The sequence below is a fragment of the Taudactylus pleione genome, unplaced genomic scaffold, assembly GCF_031769625.1.
Source record: "Taudactylus pleione unplaced genomic scaffold, aTauple2 ptg001107l, whole genome shotgun sequence".
Classification (NCBI taxonomy): domain Eukaryota; kingdom Metazoa; phylum Chordata; class Amphibia; order Anura; family Myobatrachidae; genus Taudactylus; species Taudactylus pleione.
Genome location: NW_028285508.1, coordinates 649,001 through 655,000, shown reverse-complemented (window position 1 = coordinate 655,000; position 6,000 = coordinate 649,001). Strand labels below are relative to the sequence as shown.

At 51.3% G+C, this 6,000-nt stretch overlaps 1 protein-coding gene across 4 annotated transcripts in view; it reads left to right on the top strand.

The window, feature by feature from the left end:
* The window catches only part of OCRL (OCRL inositol polyphosphate-5-phosphatase), a 94,035-nt gene that overhangs the window by 43,950 nt on the left and 44,085 nt on the right, over positions 1-6,000 (top strand). The gene's annotated exons all lie outside the window — the stretch shown is intronic.

Sequence of the window (6,000 nt, the reverse complement as noted above, 5' to 3'; positions counted from 1 at the left end):
AGAAAGAGATTATGATGAAGTTATTTGTATAGCACACACATGACGCAGTGCTTTACAAAGGCTATATCAGTCATCCAGTCCCTGCCCCAGTGGAGCTTACAGTCTGTATTTTCCACAAACTCATTAGGGCTCATTTTTATTTTGTTTTCCTTTTGTCAGAAGCAAATTAACCTGCCGGTATGTGTTTCTACTTCAGGGTCCATAGGGGGTCCACAGGGTTGACCTTGGGGTATAGGTTGGGAACCAAATCCGGGCACCACGCAGTTAAAGCTTTTAGCTCCCAGGATGCACTTGGGTCCACTCTCCCTATAACCCCGCCCCCCAGCCAGAGGCACCTCAAGTTTAAGTTGGTGCCCGGCCGGAGTCGGGTCACCGTTACTGCAGGGGGGCTGCTTAGCAGCCTCTAAGCTTAAAAGAGTTTTGTTTTATTATTTTTTTACTACTCTTCAGAGCGGCAGCATCAGACTGTCCAATGGACGTCTGAGCTGCCGCTCCTACACCCCGCCGGCGCTGCGACGCCAGTACAGATCTGGGGATCGCAGCGGGACCCCAGAGTCTGTACTAGCCGGGCTCTGGAGGAATCCCTGGGCTGCTGCCGGATCGACGGGGACAGGTAAGTCGCGTGGTCACCGCTTGCGGTGACCCGCGTGTACATGCAGCCTTATGCCTCCGGTCTCTGGGGACAGACCGGAGGCGCTAGCGGTGGCGGCGGGCTCCCCCTCCATGGAGGCATACCCCGCGTGTCCACAGCCCACCAGGGATTATAGCGGCAGCGGGAGCCGGCATCCCGGGGGGTTAATTGCTAGCCAGGGGAGGAAGCCTTCCCTGTCTAGCGGCTCCTCCCCTCAGCTCAGCGCGCCTTTCAATAATACAGTCTGGCGTCGCTGAGCTGCTTCCTCCGCGGGCCACGCTTCTTCTGAGGTCTCCAGCGGCCATTTTCTCTCTGTGGTGCTGCAGAACTCTTAGGATGTCAGTGAGCCCAGTCCCCCTGCGTACCTGGCCATTTTGGGTGAGTGTACACAGCGCTATAGCCTTCCCAGACACTGAATCTGGGCAGTTGAATGTAGCGACATTGTGCAGTATATTATATGTCATGCTTATGTATGTATATATATTTTTCTGCATTGTATGTGACTTATGCTAGTGCTGACTGTCTGCTTTTTCTCTCACCTGTCAGTGTATATCTATCCCTTTTCTTTATCTGCCCTAATACAGGTGTACCTGGGGTGGTTCTGAGACCTCACATATATATATTTGTTAATATCTGTGAGGTTTGTCACATACTGTTGCGTGCTGCACGTTGCCATATTTTAGATGGAACTGTGAGTTGCGTACGCTGATAATGGGTTCCTGCAGCTAATCTTAGCGTCAGTCAGGACCGGTATGGCGCTGCTTAATATTTCCGTCAAGATAGTCAGATATATCTGACCAGGAGATTGCACACGATACTGCACCCATTATTGCTATCCTGCAAGTCATAGCCTGCAGGAATTAGTGCGGAGGATTTTAACTCAGAAAGGTTTACGTATGCGGCACCATCTGGTGCCGGGCCCCTTGCACGACCCCCTTAAAGGGCGTTGTTTCTCAGGATCCTCTCCTTTGAGGATCGCCGGGCGGGCCCCATTGTCGTCACTCGCTTGGAGTTACTTCACCATACTGCCCTTTTGAACTCGGGGTATCTCGCAATTTCTTGCAATTTACCCCTGTGTCACAGACTATCGCTCCCTGCCGGGGTTTTTCACAGTACATGAATTACCTCCGATACCACATCGGTCTGTCATTCCCCTTGCAGGGATTACCACAACGGCCACCCTGGTGGATGTCGTTTTATACGAAATACTAATTGGCGTGATATACGCCCTGTGGTTACTGACCAGTGGCTCTGCCGTGAACTGGATGGTATATTCGGCTCTTTCCCTCTCACATGGGGGGGAGCCGATCTCAAGTATTATTATCCCTGCTTTGGGGCTGGTAGCCAGGCTCATTCTGGATATAGAGAATGTCGATCCTGCACCTGTATCATACATCTCCCGTTTTCTGCCCAGCGGGTGGATCTCATAGCGGGAGTCTGGCTGTCCCCAGATACGAGGAGTCACAAAGGCCTCCTGTTTCCCATTCCCTGAGGGTCCTCACAAGTAATGGAAATCCCCTTCTGGGATGGATTTGTATGTTAATCATCGGGTTACAGGCATTAATACGCCTCCCATCCCGGCCTGGACGGATTTTACGGATCCGTAGGTGGTAACTTTGCCTGAAATCAATGTACTCGTTTTCAGGGCCTGTTGCCCGTCCTACCATGGCCATCGCATGGTGATGCTTTTGTGACGTTTTTCCCCTCCAACACGTCTGAGGTTCAAATATCTTTTTGCCGCTCACAAAATATGCAGTGGTCATATGTGGGATTACCTCATGGGATGCCGGTCTTCTAACTTTCAGGGTTTCGGCGGCATCTGTATCCGCCGCAGTACCCTATGGCTGCGTTATGGGAAAGCAGAGGTGCACACTCCTTCCAGGGGGAAGTTCTTGTTTGGTCCCGACCTTGACAAGATCGTTGCATCATTGGCAGTATCACTAATGGGGAGATACCGTCTTTAGCTACTCCCACTACATTCGGACTAACTCTGTTAAGTCTTTTTGTCCTCAGGGTCAGCCTAAAGGCCTGTTTTTTCCTAGGCTGTCGGCCTCCACGGGGGCCACCATATCCAGTACCGAGCAGTCCTGGACTTCCGGACGACCCTGTTTCTACACCTGAGGATATACCCTCAGCCTGACGGGACAGGTCTACATCTGGGGAATTTCCAGAGTGAGGTACTGATTCTCAACGGCCTCTCATTGCTCATGCAGCCTCCTCACAGGCATTGGTACACGGGCCCTTCTTCAGAACTGATCAGGGCCTTACAATCCCAGAAAGCTATACAGTCTTTGTGGTAAGCAGAGCTATTTCGGCCAACCTCACTATCTCAGTGAGGGACTGGTTGTTCTACTTTCTTTTTGGGGCGGTGACCGACTGGTCCTCCTTTGCCTATACTCTGTCTCAAATCCCTGAATCAGATTCCAACGGTGCCTTGACTCAGGTGGAATCGTCCATGCTCCATCATCCGATGTTTGGAACCTGGGGATTTTATGGTATATCCGAGTATTCAGGATACGTACCTACGGGTACATACAGAGCCCTCTCATCAGCATGGGTTCAGGTTTGCTGTGCCACAGCAACACTTGTAAGTTTCGGGCTCTGCCTTTTGGGGCTGTCCTCAACTCCACCGGGGTTTACCAGCTTTATGGATTTTCTGACAGTTCACCTGTTCAGTGTATCCGAATGCTCCTTTCTCTGGACGGTCTCCTACTTTTAGCAGGATCACCAAGGTACTTTACCGCCAGGTCAGGATAACCGGGGCTTCTTCTCGTCACAGAAAAGTCCTCCCTGCATCCCTCACAGGGTTTTCTTCATCTGGGAGCACTGCTGGATTCTCAGAATCTGAGAATTTTTCTGGCGTAAGACAAGATCTCCACTCTTCAACTTCGAGGGTGCGGATATCTACGCAGTCGACATATGTCATTACTCTTTGTGATGCGCGGTCTACCAGAGTGTCTACCTTTTGGTAGGGTGGAATGTGCTCAGTTCCATTCCAGGCCTTGCCATAATTGACTCCCCTCCAGATGGATCGAGTTTTTTCCATCGGATCACTGTTCGAACGATGATACTTTCTACGGAGGCGAGTTGGTCTCTGTCCGGGTGGCTATGGCCATCTCATCCAGGGTGTTCTTTGCTAAAGACAGTGTCTGGTCCGCATTCATTTCGGGGCAGTTGGACGTCTGTCGCTTCTGCCCTGCCACTTACCTTGTTGATACTTTAAGCTGTCTTGGACTTTCACTCTGGCCTAACCCATTTGTCACGGTTAACCTGAATAGGTTCAGTCCGACAGTGTCACAACAGTGGCTTCCATCTAGGCAACACTGGTAGTTGGGTGGCAATGTTAGGAATGTCACCCATTCTGACATAGTCCAAGGGTCTTCTCCTGGCCAACTCTGCGGTGTTTATTCCCGGAGCTCTCCATTGGGAAGCGGGCTTCCTCAGCCGTCACGGCGTGCATCCCGGGGACTAGTCTCTTCTCCAAGAGAGGTTTCAACTCCTGGTGAGCAGAGGGGGCCTCCCTGAGGGGATTGATCGCCATGGCCTTCTGACTCGATCACACATTACCGGTGTTACAGTCCAGCTCTAGGAGTACTGAAGCTACCTTCAGTGACTCTTTGTCAGTGAAGTGGTCCTTCCACTTTGTGTACCTGTGTCCTCCGGTCTCCCTTCTTCCTCGAGGTCTTTGGAAGTTTAATTCGAGACGGAGGGGCTTTCCTTCTGGGGGCTCCAGGTCGTCCCAGACATCACTGGTACTAAGATTTTCGGAGTCTCCTCCTCGATGCTCCGTTCCTACTGCTTCACTATCTGGACCTGTTGTCTCAGGGTCCTTGTTTTTCCCTGGATCTGGATCGCTTGTCTTTAACTGCGCCCCTACTGTGGTCCTCGGGCTTCCCTGGCTCTGTCTTCATTGAGATGTTTAGAGCAGATAGGCCAGACTTTGCTGGGATCTGCCACGGACTGTGGCATACATAATTCTTATGGTATCGTACCTGTCGATACGATCCTCCGGTGTCCAGGATTTCCAGATATTCTGGCATTCCTTCCAGCTGGCTTGGGTTTCACCCTTGGCCTGGCCTTCCTGACAGTGCGGATCTCTACACTGTCGGTATGGTTAAGATATGGAATTGCTCCGCTCTGGTATCCAGTTCATCCTTTGGAGTGTTTTCTGGATTATGTCTCCACTTATCCTCCCTAGGGACTCCTGGGGAGTTAGTAGTGGTTCTTTGTTCCCTCCGGGGACAGTCCATGGAACCGCTGGTTGTGATAGCCATTACATGGTCTATTGTTTAAGCTCTCTCTCTCTCTCTCTCTCAGGGTGTTTAAATCAACCAGGAGAGTGTCTGAATGGGGAGCGTTCTCATGTGGCTCCCTCTTCTGGAGGGCATCATGTCAGGGTGTGAGTTGCTCTCGCCCTGTGTTTCTTCTTAAAGTGGTTTTTAGGTTCCATATTATTCTGGAACTTATGGTATGGCCATTCAGTTCCCAGTCCTCTCGGCTGTTGTGGCCTCATGGACTGTGGTCCGGCCTCTTTGGCTTTATGTGATCCGTTCAAGTTCCTTATGGTAAGCGGACTCCTTATTGGTGGTCTGCGGTTTCTGGTTTTAACAGGAAACGATGGCCGGCCTATAATGAAATGTTGACTGGATGGCCTCGTATGTCTTCCTCAGGGGCCTACCCATGGGTGGGCATTTCTGTCGTTGAGGCTTGTTTTTTTCTCGGGCCGTGTAACCCTCGTGGGCGGCTCGTCGTGGCGCCTCGGCTGTTTTGCCTTACTAGGTGTCCACGTGGTCTTCTGTCCATACCTTTTTAAGGTTCTAGGCATTGGTTTCCTTTGCCTCTCAGGATGCTTCCTTTTTGGCGACGGATTCTCCTCTCAGCACAGGAGCGTCCCCACCCTTGGTTGAACTGCTTTGGGACATCCCCAAGGTCAACCCTGTGGACCCCCTATGGACCCTGAAGTAGAAAACAAGAGATATGGTAAGAACTTACCTTTGTTATCTCTGTTTCTACGAAGTCCATAGGGTCCACAGGGCGCCCGCCCTGACGCACCTGGCTTCATATGGGCTGTGTTACTGGTCACCGGCTTCCCGTCTCCTTTTCTGTGAGTATGGTTCTAGAGTGTTCCAGTTTTCTCTCTCTTTTTCTCTCCTCCTCCGGCCTTTGGCTACTTACAATCTGAGGTGCCTCTGGCTGGGGGGCGGGGTTATAGGGAGAGTGGACCCAAGTGCATCCTGGGAGCTAAAAGCTTTAACTGCGTGGTGCCCGGATTTGGTTCCCAACCTATACCCCAAGGTCAACCCTGTGGACCCTATGGACTTCGTAGAAACAGAGATAACAAAGGTAAGTTCTTACCATATCTCTTGTTT